This window comes from Bos indicus x Bos taurus, chromosome 9 (assembly GCF_003369695.1).
Source record: "Bos indicus x Bos taurus breed Angus x Brahman F1 hybrid chromosome 9, Bos_hybrid_MaternalHap_v2.0, whole genome shotgun sequence".
NCBI lineage: Eukaryota > Metazoa > Chordata > Mammalia > Artiodactyla > Bovidae > Bos > Bos indicus x Bos taurus.
This window is the reverse complement of record NC_040084.1, coordinates 99,593,380-99,610,273: the sequence shown is the minus strand read 5'-3', so window position 1 is coordinate 99,610,273 and position 16,894 is coordinate 99,593,380. Positions and strand designations below refer to the sequence as shown.

Below are 16,894 nucleotides of genomic sequence, written 5' to 3'. Positions count from 1 at the left end.
TAAATTTTTAGTTTTTTTAAATTTTAGTTTTAAATTTTTAGTTTTAAAATTTCTCCATTCTCCATTTCATAGTCGTTTCTTTCGGTCACGACTTGTTACACACCCAGGTAATGTTTCATTCAGCCCAGTCTGTATGGGATGCAGTCTACTTGTCTGTTCTAGGGTCAAAAGTTGAAACAGTTTTCCTTTGAGTTCTAATTCAGGAACAAAACTGAGAGTAGCTTCTGTGTTTAAAACAAACCAAAAAAAAAAAAAACTGAAAGAACTGAGAAACACCGACCTGACGGATGAAATGGGAACAATGAGGGCTATTCTGACAGTAAACGCCAGCCCCTTTCCACACGTGTGTGTGTATATTTGCATTCAGAAATCTGTGTGCCTATTTGTCTATCTATCACCTATCAGAGGAGAAGGAGGAGGAGACTGGCTGGCTACAGCCCATGAGGTCGCAAAGAGTCAGACACGACCGCACACACACACACACACACACACAAATAATCTATTACCTATCCATCTATCATGGTTGCTGTACAAGTGTCAAATCCCCAGTCACCAGAGGCTTGATGAAACCTGTACTGTGGGGGCCTCAGGGAAATTTCTGACCCAGTCAGGCCTGAATTTTCCATTCTCTGACTAGCTCTGTCTCCTCCTGCCTGGCCCACACCACCTTCACTAGCACGCATGGCTTCCTCTTTGTATACAGAGAATCCCCAGACTTCCTGGCTCTCTCTTCAACTCCGAACATTCATCCTACCCCCACTCACCAGTGCTGAAATGTCTACTGTTCTATGAAGTATAATAGGGCTTCTTAATCGAATACTCCTTATCAAGAGTTCCATAATGTGCAGAAGCCATATTTTTATGTGTCCTGTTTCAAGCCGTTACCTGTTCCTATGTTTTCCTATTTTCTTCTCCCATTTCCCCCCGGAATTAAGCTACCTGAGAGTTTGCTATGTGACCATTGGCCACTTTCATTTTGACCAGACCTCAGGGCACATGCTGCTCCAGTGGTAAAAGCTATTCTTAAGCAAAGGAATAAGACCTTGTCTATTTTGTTCTCCAGTTTTGTTCACATTCACAGCATAGGGTGTTTCTTTCCATCTTTTTTCCTGGGTTTTGAGTTCCTTGAGAATGGTTTTCCCCATCTGACTCATCTTAAATATTCATCCAAGCACAAGTCACATAAATATCTCTTTGATAAATTTTTAAAAATCATTGTATACATAAACATTTTAAATATTTTTATGTTTCCCATCTTTAAAAAATACTCGAAAGTCATTTTGCACCCCAGCTTCTTTCCACGATGACAACTTTGACCTTTATTATTTCTGTGTAGAAAATAGCCCACATCTTTAATATTGACCATTGACCAGTAGGACCAATGCAAATTTTGGAACTGCATAGAATCATGAAAATTTAATGAAGGGGAAGTAATAGCGGAGTTGTGTAGTCAGACTCCTGCAGGAAACGATTAGAAAAAGTAGACAAAAGAATTTTTTTAAAGACTAAAGGACTAAGAATGACCAAATGCAGGCTTAGATTGGAGCAGAGTCTATCCTGGAAAGATGGAAAGAACAAGTGAGGTGTGTGAGTTGGCAGCTTTTTGACTGAGGGGACACCCCAATCGTGCATTTTGTGCAGTAGAAAACCACAGCCTCCCCAGCTGCAGTGACAGAGAACACAGAAGATGGCAGAGCAGCTACAGAGGAGGGAGTTCTAGAAGGGAGAGAGATGTTAAGGGAGTGAACCCTGACTTCTGAACTATGTATGCACAGAAAGACCCCAGGAAAACACAGCTTACATTATACAGCCAAAATCTCAGTTTCTGCCCACCCCAGGGGAGACAGAGTTTGGAGAATGACTCCAGACAAGTTAACTACTGTGAGAACAAAAATAAACACTCTTCAGAGGAATAGAACAGAATCCATACTCTCTATGACATATTACCATGTCCTAAGTTCACTTAAAAAAAAATCACTAGAAATATGGAAAGAGAGAAAAATTGACTAAAACTGAAGGCAAAAGCAGTCAAAAAATCACCCCTGGATGATCCAGACATTGCAATTAGCAGATGAGATTTTAAAACAGTTACTATAAATACATTTAGGGACACACAACAAAACAATTTTAGAATGAATTAACAGATGAGTGATCTTAGGAGGGAAATAGAAACTGCAAAAAAAAAAAAAAAAAAATTGCGAATTCCTCAAAAATACCTGCAAACAGATGTTTATAACAACTTTAGTCATAATTGCCAAAACTTGGAAGTAACCAAGATGCCTTCCAGTAGGCAATGGATAAATAAATTGTGGCACATCCAGTCAATGCAATATTATTTAGTATTAAAAAGAGATGAGATGTCAAGCCATGAAGAGACAAGGAGGAAACAATTGTATATTACTAAGAGAAAGTCAGGGCTTCCCTGGTGGCTCAGTGGTAAGGAATCCACCTGCTAATCTGGAGACGTGGGTTCAACGGTCGGGAAGATCCCTTGGAGTAGGAAATGGCAACCCACACCAGTATTCCTGCCCAGAGGACCCCATACACTGAGGATCCTGGCAGGCTACTGTGGCAGAGTCAGACACGACTCAGCGTTTGAACAACAAGAGAAAATCACTCTGAAAGGCTATATATTGTGTGATTTCAACTAGAAGACATTCTGGAAGAGAGAAAACTGGGGTCAGGGAAAAGATCAGTAGTTATCAGGGGTTGGAAGAGAGGGAGAGGAGGAGGGTTGGAGCACGGAGGCTGTCAGGGCAGCAATACCATGTCGTACGATTCTGCAGTGATGGATGCACATCATCAAACACTTCTGCAAACTCACCGAGGTACAGCACCAAGAGTGACCCATCAGGCGAGCCGTGGACTTTGAGGAGTTACGACCCATCAGTTGGAACCAACGTCCCACTCTCGTGGAGTGCTCCGGTAATGGGGAGGCTATGCGTGTGTGAAGGTTTTGCCAGCAAAGTAACTAGTTTCATATTAAATTTGGAGTTGACTTTGTCCTATTAATGTGAAGTCAAAATTATGTTTCATTGTTTTAAATAATTCATTTCCCTGCTGATCAAAAAGTAATTGATCTATTTCCATAAGTGAGCAAAAAATATGAAACACATACATACTGCTTGCTGTGTCATTTATTTTTGTTCACACACGGCTGTCTCTATTCGGACTTGCATTTTTCTGGACCAGTCCATCAGACTTTCCAAGTGCTGCTACACTTCAGCTGTCTTGTAGAGGAAGAAGCATTTCCATGCTCCATTATGTAGTACTATTAAGTTTTTTTTAAGCTCAACAACAGAATATTATGTTTTTCTATGTTCTCTCCTGCCTAGAAAATAGCTATTTATTTCTTAATAAAATAGTGCTATGAAAAAATAAATAAAATACAATGGTGCTGTGTGTTTTCTCCAAGATTACTGAAGACTCGGTTGAGATATAAGAACAATAAAATAAAAAACTAAAAACTCTAAGGATTTCATTACTCAATTAGATAAAATGGCTACCCTCTCTAAATCCTCAACATCCTTTTTACATAACATATGATTTTATATATTTCAGGAGAAGATCCATCATGCATATTGTCATAATGTAAAGAAAAACAGTCAACACACTTTGGAATGAAATTTCCTAAACTATGACAAGCAGATTAGAAATATTTGTAGACAAAAAAAAAAAAAGAGTGCTCTGAAGTCAAATGAAAATATTAACAATATTCAATTTAATTCAATAAGCATTTACTGAGAGCCTACAATATCACAGATTTATGATGTTTTAGTTATTAGAGGAAATTTTACAACTACCATGTATTTCAATACAATATGATTTTATATACATGTCTTTTGAAATGCGATGCAAATAGACTAATGAAAACACTGGCAAAATTCAAAAGAATATCTCAAGAAGAAAATAGGCAAGTGTCTAGTAATATTTGACAAATTAAAGACATGAAACTTCACTCCTTCAGATATGAGCCATCAGCTGCAAATTTGATTCACAGAGCTCTTCACCTATCAGCAGGAGCAGCAGGAGAATTAGCTTTGATGAATGAGCTGTTAAAACTTTTTGCCATCTTTCTAAAAAAATGTTTTTCTTCCTAAGTTTCAGGGTCATACCCTTTGTAATTCGTATAATTAAACAACAACAACAATAAATCTTAAGAAGAAAGTGAGGAAACAAAGTTGTAGGCCTGTTGAGAAAGAATAAATCGCCACGCACAGCAGAACAATTACACGGGTTAAGCATGAGTCTGATGTCTTGGTGGTCTGTTGGGTTAAGCAAAAAAGGCTATGCAGAGTAGGCATGTAAGGTGTACCCTAAAGGCCGTGCGGAGATGCCTTGTACACGATGACAGTCTCTGGAGGAGATGCGTCACTTTCACCTAAGAAAGAGTCCATCAGGTGGGTGTCCCGCCCAGAATAACATTGTTACAACACTGTGAACAGGATACGCCAACCATTAACAAATCTCGGCATCCTTGAGCACCGGAGTCCAGAGGGCCATTTTTGTTTTCATTGGCCTTAGATATCTTGCTCTGGGGTCATTCTGTGGTGGTTTAGTCACTAAGTCGTATATGACTCTTGTGACCCCAAGGACTGTAGCCCACCAGGCTCCTCTGTCCGTGGGGTTTTCCAGGCAAGAGTACTGGAATGGGGTGCCATTTCCTTCTCCAGGGAAAGTGACAGTGAAATGAGCACATAAGAGGAATAGTCAGCACAGGCTCAGGGCATCAGAGATTTTTGAAGGGAAGTAAGTCTAAGATGAAGAGGCAGAAATGAGCAGGAATTACATACACCAGGGAAGGAAAGACTATTTCAGGCAAAGAGAATTGCATGCGCAATGTCCTGAAAAGGGGTGAAATGTGCCCTATTCAAGATGAAAAAGAAGAATGCGTTGTGCCCAGAGCTCTGATCAGGGAGACAGAAGAATGAACAAGTGTGGCGCATGCAGGCAGAGGAGGTGCTGTCAGACACCTGCTGGCAAGGGGACCACAGACAACTGGATTGCCCCCCTCAGGGGGCTTCCCTGGTGGCTCAGACGGTAAAGCGTCTGCCTGCAATGCAGGAGACCCGGGTTCAATCCCTGGGTCGGGAAGATCTCCTGGAGAAGGAAATGGCCACCCGCTCCAGTACTCTTGCCTGGAGAATCCCACGGACGGAGGAGCCTGGTGGGCTACAGTCCACGGGGCCACAAAGAGGCAGACGCCACTGAGCGACTCCACTGTTCCTCAGGCCAGTGCCCCAGCTGGATCTGTATTTTGAAAAGACCCCTGGTCTTCAACCCTGAGTATGTCAGGAAGCAGGCGAGACTGGACACAGAATAGCAGTCACAGGGTCATTAAAAGTAGAAAACTGTCCACGATCTCACTGAGGCCCAGGGCGGGCAGGAAGCAGGGAGAACCGCGGTGGAGATGAGACGGATGGAGGTGCTCAAAAGTTGGAAGCACAGGCTTGGTGCAGGAGGGTGGGCAAAGAGAGGCACAGCAGAGGCCACAGCCCAGACCGAGGGCCAAAACGAAGCCCATCTGCTGGCTGCAGGTTTGTGGGGAAGGGAGAGAGCTGAGCACAGACTTGCTTGCACACACAGCCTGCGTGGGACTGCAGGGCAGAGCCGTCTAACATCAATAGGAGCTGGAAGTCAGGAGACATCCTTCTGGGAGAAGCAAACTCAGGAGCAGGTGGTGTCAGCCACTGCGGGAGGAAGCAGGGAGGACATCCCAGGAGGAGCCTTGAACCCAAGGACCAAGAATCCACCAGAGAAAGCAGCAGAAAGCCAGTGTCCGACAAGTAAGGACATTTTGTCAAGGGCCCCCCACCCCCGAGGGAGAGGCTTTTAAGAAGGCGGGAGGACACGTAGCATCAGTTCCTGCACACACACCCCAGGGGCTCGGCAGGCCTGCCAGGGTCGCCTGTAAAATGTTGCTTTAAATGTCAAACAACAAACAGCCAAGAACAAACCCAGCCCCCCAATCTTTCAATCTGTTCATCAGTATAATTTAGGGCACAGTTACAGAAGCTTCTAGAAGTCATTGCCAATCTTTGCTTTTTTATGTGCCCTCAAGGTGGTCACAGGAATTTGCTAAGTCCCTGAAGGTTTCTAGCACGTCATTTGTCTCATTTCTCACACTGGCCTGAGAATAACACTGCACCAATCCCAAGACCAGAGGGGTTCATGCGACGTGACCTGTTCTCATCGACCCCCTGCTGGACCGTGGGGAGCACTGCTTTCTTCTCTGGTCAGCAGGAAACCTGGGTGCCACCTCACCGTGAGCGTCACTGGACCCCCCAGGCTGGCCCAGCCCATGTCCCCATCAGCCCCGAGGATCACGCGGACAAGCCAGCGCCTTCAGGGAACTCGGGATGTTGCTCCTTTATGGCTCACACATCAACCAAGACTTGCATGGAGGAGGCACGGATTTTAGACCAGAGGTGAGTTCAAATCCTGGCCTTGTCTTTAAGCATGGCCCAGGGTGAGCTATAACTGTTTGAAATGTTAGTTTCCTTACTTATTAAGTGAAGGTGAAAATGTCCATCGCCCAGAGTTACGACAAGGACTGAGTGCTGTCGTGAACTCAGGGCTTCCCACGTTGCTAACACATAACAAGCATGGAAAAAGTACCGATTTCCCCCGACCCTGGTTCTTAAAAGCAAACACATGATCCTCAAAAGCAGAGAGAGCTTCTTCCCAATGCTGCCAATCTCATATTCTTGTTCCAAAGATCAAACTCATGCGTTAATACAAAATGGGTTGAGTTGGACATGACCAGGGATAGAGTCCAGGGTTGAGAAAGGATAAGAGCAGGCATCTTGCTGTTAAGAAAAAGGTTAGAGTACTGATGGCTCAAACCAAGGACAAAGCACAAGGGTTGAGAATTGCATAAATGGAAGCAGAATTCTGGCAGAGAGCCATGATGCGTGTCCAAAGACTAGCACGCAGAGCGGAGTGGTCACATAGAGGCAGACAGACAGGTGATGAGACTGAAATGATGTCTGGGGGAAAAGAGAGCAAATTTTAAAGGGGCAGAGAAGAGGGTTTTGGGGACTTCCTGAGTGTAATCAAGCTACTCAGGATCTCCAGAATCTGAATCACGGAGGTCACGCTGACATCCGTATTGAACATTTACAGAGGTCACAGGCTGGTAAGGTAAGGACCCTACCCTTCAGAAGCTAACAGGTAGAGTTGGATAAATAAGATACATTCACAAAAATAACAGAATAGTATATAAAGGTCACAGGTACGGTACAGTGGGTGAGGGAGTGAGTTTTGCTGTGAGTTTTGCCCTGGTGCAGACCATCTGTGACAGCTGGCTTCTTAACCAGTTACTTAACCTCTCTCGGCCTCAAGTGTCCTGAAGCTGAGTAAGGATGTTCCAACACATTAACAGGAGTATAGAGAAAGTGGTCAGTAAGTGGCGGCTTCTCTCGTCATCAGTGGCTTTGGGTAATTCGCTTCATTCCTGCATGATAGTTCTCTCATCTCTAAAGCTGGAAGAGTGGACAAAACGCTAAAGGCTCATCAATCCTAAAAATCTGTGAATGATACAAATGAAAAGAAATCTAATTCAAAGCAGGAGGTGTTCCTACAGGGGGCGGGGAGGGATGGTCTTCCAACATAGACTCCCTGGCAGAAAAGTTCTTGGCGACATGATGTTTGCTCATAAGCAATCGCCTCCTTGGGAGGAGGTGAGAGATACCCAGAAAGAGAGCTGAGAGAGATGGGGCTGGGGAGGAAGACGGCTGTTAACCAAGAAACACTGCAAATGACACGAGACAGACATAGAACTCGTCCCATAGAAAGTAGGGAGCCACTGAGGATTTGAGACAGGGAGTAGTGGGTTGACTGGGCTTCCCTGGTGGCTCAGTGGTAAAGACTCTGCCTGCAATGCGGGAGACCGGGGTTCAGTCCCTGGGTCAGGAATGTACAATCCGCAGCACGGACAATTTCCGCCTTTACGAGGCTATATCATAGTCAGCTCAGCCTAGGCTTCCCAGCTGGTGCTGGTGGGAATGACCCCGCCTGCCAGCACAAAAGGCTTAAGGAAAGGTTCCCTGGAGGAGGGGTTGGCAACCCACTCTAGTACTCTTGCCCAGAAAATCCCAGGAGCAGAGGAGCCTGGTGGGCTGCAGTCCTTGGGGCCACACAGAGCCGGGCGCAACTGGCGTGACTGAGCAGCAGCCGTGGGTTGACCTGATGCTTCAGGATGGTTCTGGCTGTGGTTTGCAGACAAGATTGGTCAGAAATGCAGATTCTAAAGAAAACGAATCAGCAGGCAATTGCAATCCTTCAGCCCCAAAATAATAGAGCTCTGAACTAAGGCAGGGGCAAGGGACGCAGGAAAGGCAGGAGAATACAGCACTCAAGCCCGAGCAGGACTGAGCAGGGCCCCCTCCAGCGGACATGGGCCCCCAGCCCAGTGTCTTCATCTGTGGGGTCTTCAGCCCCTTGTTTGGACAAAATTGCCCACACTTAGGTTTTGCTAATGGATGACAACCAACAATTGGCATGCCTTTGCTCCCATTCTATTCTCATCTTAAAATAAACCATCATCTGCTAGTCACAGCTGCACTTGCACGAAGAAACACTGGTCTTTGACTTGCAAGGGAAACAGCTGAGAAGGGAGAAAACAAACAAAATTGCAAGATCTGAGATTTCATCTGGCGTGAGAATGGTTTTCTAAAACTGTTTCTTACCCTAAACTGCTTCCTGTCTCATTTGAAAGCCTCCCCAGTGGGCTGTGACCCCTCTCACACGGGTGATGGGAAGGCCCCCCCAGTCACAGGCAGCCACTCCTCTTCCAGACCTCCCATCCTCGTGGCAAGAGCAAACAATGGTGCCCTTCGAATCACTGCTAAACATACATCGAGGAGAAAAGGGGGCATCATCTGTGGAAAAGTCGAAGACTTCGATGCTTGAAGGTCACTGGCTTCACGGAGTAAGTCACAGACGCTACTTTTCAAAGGTCAGCTGGAAAAATAGAAGATTCTCCTCTTGGCCTTCTCTGGCTCTAGAGTAATCAGATGCTGCAAACATCAATAAATGCTTGGGACAGCTTTCAAGGGAGAATGTAAACCTTAATGTTATCTGATATCTGGGTTGTATGAACTCGAATGGATTGAAGAAAGTCTGATCCTAGGCAAAGCGTCAGAGCGGCAGATCTAACGTGGTACCACATACTTCTGTCCATCAGCTGTGAGCTTGGTGACCAACAGCAGAGAGATGCATTGCAATTTGGATTTTTTTTATTCCTAAAATGAAAGAGAGAGACAGACGGGAAAGTAGTCAGGTTGGGGTGGCTGAAAAAAAACTGACTAGAAACGTGGGCAGCAATTTCATCCTGGAGATGAGCTGTCACGTGGGGCTGCAGAGGGTGCCACACAGGTGCAGATGGCGGGCAAAGCTGGCCTTCAGAGATGGTGCTCCCGGTAAACAGCTCTCCCTGCCCCCTGGCGCCTCCTGCCTCCAGCCTGTCTGTTATTGGTGCCAGGAACCCAGGCTTCTGTGATCGAAAGGAAATTAACAAAGACACAGTAACCCAAAGGCCAATGAATACCTCCACTTTTCTTTCAGGACAGTTCTCGCTTCTGTGAAGCTTTCCTAGCAAGGCTCTCAACCACTGATTCTCCTTCCTGTGAACATTCCCATAACCTGAGTCTTGGAATTTCCTACAAATTGCTTTTTAGCATCTCATTTTCTTAGTTAACTTTTCCTAAAAGACACCTAGTCAACTGAGCCCAGCTCCTCTCATGTTTGAATTCACTCCCAAACAATTGGTCATCTGGCTCCCAGACAGGAGAGATGAGACCCCCAACGACAGATGTCTCATTGCCTGTGGGGTAAGTCCGTTCTACCTGAGGACAGAGATGACCCTTGGGAAATTAGAAGCTTTGGAACATGCCCACCTATTTGTGGTGGAGATATAAATTTTGGTACTTCTGGAGGGCAGATAGGCAAAACATACAGAAATCTTTTACAATGTTCATACCCTTTGACTCAGAAATTCCACTTTTAGGAATTTATCCTAAAATGTCAACGTGAGTGGTCCCAGTCAAAGGCACCACTCCCAACTCCACACTCACTGAAATGGGTCACAGGGCTTCCCTGGTGGCTCAGCTGGTAAAGAATCCGCCTGCAATGGGGGAGACCTGGGTTCGATCCCTGGGTTGGGAAGATCTCCTGGAGCAGGGAAAGGACTCTATAGTCCAGGGGGTCTCAAAGAGTTGGACACGACTGAGTGACTTTCACTTTTTTCAGGAGAGATATATGCACTTGAACCCCAGAAAGTCAGCAAATGCTACAGCTGGGGCCTTTTCCCCACAAGTTCCAGAAAGCATTTTCAGCATACCACTGAGTGAGCCCAAATGTGTGTGTGCCTGCTCACTCACTTCAGTCGTGTCCAACTCTTTGACACCCCGTGGACTGTAGCCCACCAGACTCCTTTGTCCATGGGATTCTCCAGGCAAGAATCTTGGAGTGGGTTCCCCTTCCCTCCTCCAGGAGATCTTCCTGACTCAGGGATGGATCTCACATCTCCTGCACCTCCTGCATTGGGCATGCGGATTCTTTACCACTGAGCCACTGGGGAAGCCCCACCCAAATGTTTAGCTAAAGGATATTCATCACAGAATGTTGCCGATTAAACAGAGGACAAACTAAATGTCCATACAGGTGATAATTAAATGAATTAGAACATGTCCATATTATGGAATATCATGCAACCTTCAAAATGAGATTAAAAACGTGGAAATACATGTATACCTTTAATAAAAGCAGGTTATAAAGCAGGGGCCAAGATAAAACCCCACTTTTGCTGCAAGGGATGGAGCAAGAGAAAATAATCAGGGAGACTTTTAACTGGATGGTGGGATTTTTTGGTTAGTTAATCAGTATGTGCTAAGTCTTCTACAATAAACATTCAACTCTTTTATAGCATTACAGCATTAAGGATCAATTTTTAAAGACACACACATACGTTCCCCATCAGAGCCCATACTTAACTGCAGAGTTTCTTGTCTGACACATTCTTTGCCATAGTTTCTGTGAGGGAAAACTGCTGAAGGGCTGGCTGAGGCAGGGAGGCCCAGGATAAAGTAGAAGCTGTTTCAGGGCAGCCGACAGGAGGCTTCTCCTCACGAGAGTCCCCACTGCCGTGTGACACTCGTCTACACAGGACTTACACAGAATCAAGGGAATAATCAACAAGGCATGAGATCAATAGTCTCATCAAAGTCACCATATTTCCTGATTTTCCCATTTAAAAAGCAGGTAGCTCACTTATGCCAGTATCACAACCAAGCTGAAACTGTTTGGTCCCAGCCTTTCCTTTCTTTCTGGGCGCTGCTTCTGCACCCCCGTCAGAGACGTTTGGGTGCCGGCACTCTCCCCAGTAAACAGCAAGGACCACATAGATCCCTCTGGTGATGGGGGCTGACTTCACTGGAAGAGGTCCTCCCAGCTCCCACTGGAAAAGAGCTGCCCCCAGAGGCTGCTTGACTGATGGATGGGAACCATCTTCTGAATGCTGTCCCAGAGCCTCCGCTGCCTGTGGGCTCACAAGGGAAACTCTGGGCATGTTTCTGTGAGATGCTCCTCCTTAAGGAGAGGCCCTTAAAGCAAGGTGGCCGGCTGCCTTGACGCCCTGTCTGGCCCTGGGTGGGACCGTGGGCCTCACACAGCTTGGCCTCTCTCTGTGCCTTCGCCACTGTGCTAGACAGAAGGGGCTGATAAAGTCTTCCTCTTCCTTCCAGAACTATCTGCTCCAACCTGACCTAAGATAATCGTGAGACGCATTAGAGTGGCTGGAGCAGCTCAGAGGGGCTCCTGTCCCAATACTCAGCACTTCTCATGGAATCTGCCGGGGAGGGGCCTTGGTGGGGATGTCAGTTTCCCAGGCTATGCTAAGCTGCATCCAGAAAGCTTCACACCCTCTCACGCATGTGTTTCTGGGGGGAGATGAGCCCACCACTTCCACTACGATTCTTTCCCCTGGAGACCAGAAATCAGAGCGTTAACAGTTACTCCGGGCCCGCGGTGTTGGGCATTAGCGATGCCTCCCAGGGCGTCCTGAATTATTCAGAGAGCATCTTCGGGCTGTTGAGGGATTTCCAAACCCCTCCTCCTACCACCACCAACAACCTTTTTCTTTCTAAAGAGACTGGTGAAAGCGTCTGTAAATGCTTCAAAGGGGACAAAGTCTACAGCAACATATGATGCCATGACGAAACTCAAAAGGTCCTGGGAAGAGGCAAAACAATGGACTTGAAGGGGAACTTCTCATGAGGTGAAATCTTAGAGGCATGTGGCGAAAATCTTCTGATGTGAACTCGTCAAAAGATTAAAGTGTTCAATCTCCCCCTGGCAGGGTGAGACGAGCTGCCAGGAACCCAGAGAAAAGGTGAGGAAAAAAAATGTTCTTTGTGACAGAGATGCTGTTTGATAAATTACCAGATATAACGGGTCTAATTCTTCATCCTTAGATCAGAAAAACAAAAACTCTAATGCCATTAATGGAACAGCAGCCAAGAGAAGTAATGTGAAAATACAGAGGGAAAGAGATACAGAATGGAAAGAGAATATTCACATGATCTATCCTTCCTCTTAAAGCTTTGTGAGACCGATTTTCGTCTTGTGGAGGTGGGGTGAGAGGTTAAAGAGATAGCAACCACATACTTAGACTAAAAAGCTTTCCATTAACACTGTTCATAAATTTTAATGCTTCAAATGAGGACAAATTAAGGTTAGCAGGGGAAAAAAAAAAAAAAGTGGTAACTGTCATTATTTCCGGTCTAAGTTTTTGGCTAAGAAAAGGAACAATGTCTATGCACCAAGCTGCCTTCTTCGCTTTACTTTCTGCATTTGATTTCGGGGGAAACAAGCTAGTATGATTATAATTACTTCAAGCAATTCCAAGACATTTTTGTCCTGACACATTGCACACAATTCCTGTTTTTCCTCCAGGACTCCACTACAGATTCAAATGCATGTGTGCAGTCTAAATCTGTGGTCTGTCCTGCCTCCCCGGCCAAGAAATAATCCACAGAGAGCACAGCCAGATATTACAGTGCGTTCTCTGAGTCACTCCAGGTCACGCCATCAAGCTTCTTCCAAGGAGTGAAGGGCAGGGAAACACTAAGTGTCAGAAGGTCACGGAGAATGTGGACCAGAGCTTCACATCCTGTTCTCGGCCCAAATTCTTACTCCCCGTCTAAATAGGAGTAGCTATGCCTCCTACGCTGGAAATGTATGGAAATATGGGAAAGGGGTCCATGAATTTTGATCCACTAACACGGACACGACTGAGCGACTTCACTTTACTTTTCACTTTCATGCATTGGAGAAGGAAATGGCGACCCACTCCAGTGTTCTTGCCTGGAGAATCCCAGGGACGGGGGAGCCTGGTGGGCTGCCGTCTATGGGGTCACACAGAGTCGGACACGACTGAAGCGACTTAGCAGCAGCAGCAACAACACGCATGATGCTAACATTTTTGCAATTCCTCCACTGAATAAGGAAGTTGGATGCTTAAAACTCTTGCTAAAAGTTTAGATGCCTATGTTTGGGAAGTCCCCGGTCTTTTTCTTCTTGCTTTGTGGTATTACACATCCAGTCATGGCTTATGTGGCCAAGAGCATAGACTTTGGGGTAACACAGAGCAGCTTGCTCCAGTCTCTACCGTTTACTTATTGTATGATCTCAGGTAAGTTAGTTAACCTTGTGAAATGTCAGTTTTCTCATCTATAAAATGGGAATCATAATAAAAATGTTTCATGATATCAGAAACTCAGTGTTTCTGTTTCCTCTTATATTTCATGTGCCTTAAAAAATAAAGGCTACAGCTACTCATAGAATGAATGGATAAATTCTGATAAAAATTAATTTAAGGAAAGGCAACTAAGTTCCTTAGCATGCTTCTCACCCATAGTAGTTACTCAGTTAACATTGATTATCACAGTTATTATAAAAGTAAGTCAATGAGAGACTACAAGTATCTTTATTCTTGATATGATAGGCATTTTAGTTTCCTGGAAAAGGAGCTGTTTTCACCCTGGGAGCAGATGCAGCAACCTTGCCCCGATCACTTCCCTGGTGGCTCAGGCAGTAAAAAATCTGCCTACAATGCAGGAGACCTGGATTTGATCCCTTGGATGGGAAGATCCCCTGGAGGAGGGCATGGCAACCCACTCCAGCATTCTGGCCTGGAGAAGCCCATGGACAGAGGAGCTTGGTGGGCTACAGTCCATGGGGTCGCAAAGAGCCAGACACGACTGAGCGACTAGGCGTTACCCTGACCACCTGCTTCCTGGAATTAATACTACGTGGTGAGGTGGAGCCGAGGGTTAAATGAGATAATGTCTGTGTTAGCTCAGAACCTCAGTGAGCACTGGGGTTATTTTCATCCACTCTCGTCACCGTCGTTGTCTGAGGCTGGAGTGCAGAGGGCGCATAGAGACCCCTGGGCTTAATTCTCTTCCTTTCCGCAGATGAGGCAACTTGTCCAGAGTTGTCTAGAACTTCACAGCCAGGGGCTGACACTCGCTCTCTGGCCTCTGACTCCTCTCTTCTAACTCAGGTAGGTGTGACTTGTGTACTATGTGTAAGTGCATCCCAAGGGTGGCTGTGGGGCAGAGTAAAGACCACAGGGTCATGGGATGTCGGAGGAAAAGGAATATTAAACATCATTAATCCAAAATGTTCCATTTCCAGGGCTGATACTCAGGGGGCCGAAATGATTCAGTCCGTGGGTCGCAGAAGAAGCAGACACGACTCAGCAACCAAACAGTAACAACCACCTAAGAATGCTTTTGGCATTTCATCACAGCACCCAGACAGCATGTGGCCAGCTTGGACTGATTAGGTTCATCCTAGCTTTGGAAGAGGGTTGTCCTCAAGAAATAAAAACTCAAGACAAATAAAAACTTAAGGAGGAATGAAGATAGCATGCACCACCTACAACATTTTTTAAAAGGTATTGCCATAAAGCCGAGGCCATGTTTTGAACACTAGGGTCACCGTCTGCTGTGGATTACCTGCACTGGTGAAAGTGAAGTCACTCAGTCGTGTCCAGCTCTTTGCGGCCCCAAGGACTGTAGCCTACTGGGTTCGTCCGTCCATAGGATTTTCCAGGCAAGGATACTGGAATGGGTTGCCACTGCCTTCTCCAGGAGATCGTCTTGACCCAGGAGTTGAACCCGGGTCTCCCACATTGTAGGCCGGCGCTTTGCCGTCTGAGCTGCCAGGGAAGCCCATCTACACTGGCAGGCGTGCCAAGCACCACCCAGGTGCTGTGCCCCCACCAGCTCACATGCCACCATGGTCCTGGGAGACGTGTGTGTTCATGGCTACTTTGTGCGTGAGAAAGGCTCAGAGACTGTGGGGAACCGAGAAGCACACACTCCTAGGCTCACTCCAGAGTAGCTGAAATCAAATCTCCAGTCATGAGACTCACGAATTGGTGATCTTATGGATTCCCTGGGTCAATCTAAGGGCAGGACCAGGCTGGAAAGCATGGGTTAGGTTGCGCTGCTCAACTAGGTGTAAATTATTGAGATCAGCCAGCCAAATGATAGTTCTAAGATGCCATTCAGGCTGTTTTTCTCTGCTCTCTGCTTTGCAACTCTGCTATTATGAGTAGCATGGGTTTCATCTTTAAGAATAAAAATCTTATAAAGGAGCATCTGGATAAAAGGAAAGAGCTTTTGAGAATTAAAATTGTGATATTATATATAAATGAAACATGCTTGTCTGAAAAAAATCTTAACTGTTTTCCTGAGTCTAAAATGAGAAGTTGCCTGCAAAGGAGCTGGCCCATCACAGAGGCCCAGCCAGTGGCTGGGAGGCCGTGGAGTGTCCCAGAAAGAGTGTGGATTTTGAAATCCGACAGACCTAAATTCAAATTCTGGCAGCTCCACAATGTAGGCAATCATGACAGTTGGTGATATTACCTGCCTTGCAAGATGGCTCTGAAAATCAAAACTTAAAGATATGTCCAACTCCATTAAACAGTCCTTAGGACATAACTGTGACCAAAATAATGTGAATTTTCTCCCCCGTAACCTCGCCCATCTCCACTACTTTGTTTGTTTCTCTTTTCCCTTTACTGAGACTAACTTCCCGTTGTGCAAAGCACCACGTTCCCTTCTAAGACAGCCTCTTTTGCTAACCCAGTAAGCAATATAGGACTTTTTGCTTTCTAATCTCACAAACTTTTCTGAGTGGGGGAAAGGTATTTCTTAAAAAGTGGCCACGTTTCCCAAAGATTATTTGTTGCTGTTTTTTAGCCACTCAGTCACATCCAACTCTTTGAGACCCCATGGACTGTAGTCCGCCAGGCTCCTCTGTCCATGGGATTTCCCAGGCAAGATACTAGAGTCGGTTGCCATTTCCTCCTCCAGGGGATCTTCCCAGCCTAGGGATCAAATTCGAGTCTCCTGCTTTGGCAGGCAGATTCTTTATCCCTGAGCCACCAGGGAAATCCACAGATTATTCCATATATCAAAATTAATCATTTTGGGGTTTTTTGCTCTAATGAAAGCTTTATACTTTAACTTTCCAAAATAAGGTATCCATATAAAGATTTGCTTTAGTTCTTTTTCTGATGGATTATCAAACGTAATCCTTTGATCATTATCAGATAGCCCTTCATGCTTGACTATGCATTACATGGATCATGTTCCATTACCAAACCCAAGGCCATGTATGTGACTGTGGGTGCTTAATTTGCCAAGACAGTTTTAATATTCGGTAACTTTATTCTTTTCAATACTTGAGAAGTATTAAATATATAACAATGTGAATTAGGTGTCACACCTTTAGATGATCTTCATATAAATCATCTACTTTCATGTTAAGAAATTACACTGTTTTTATAATATATGAATTCATTCATATTAGAGTCTAA

The 16,894-nt window shown here is 45.3% G+C and overlaps 1 long non-coding RNA gene across 1 annotated transcript; it reads left to right on the top strand.

Annotated features, from left to right (window-relative positions):
- The first annotated feature begins 12,130 nt into the window (after positions 1-12,130).
- On the top strand, positions 12,131-15,102 carry LOC113898850. The gene is made up of 3 exons (XR_003512757.1): positions 12,131-12,391; positions 14,478-14,566; positions 14,701-15,102. It is a non-coding gene; the product is annotated as an uncharacterized LOC113898850 (long non-coding RNA).
- The last annotated feature ends 1,792 nt before the right edge of the window (positions 15,103-16,894 follow it).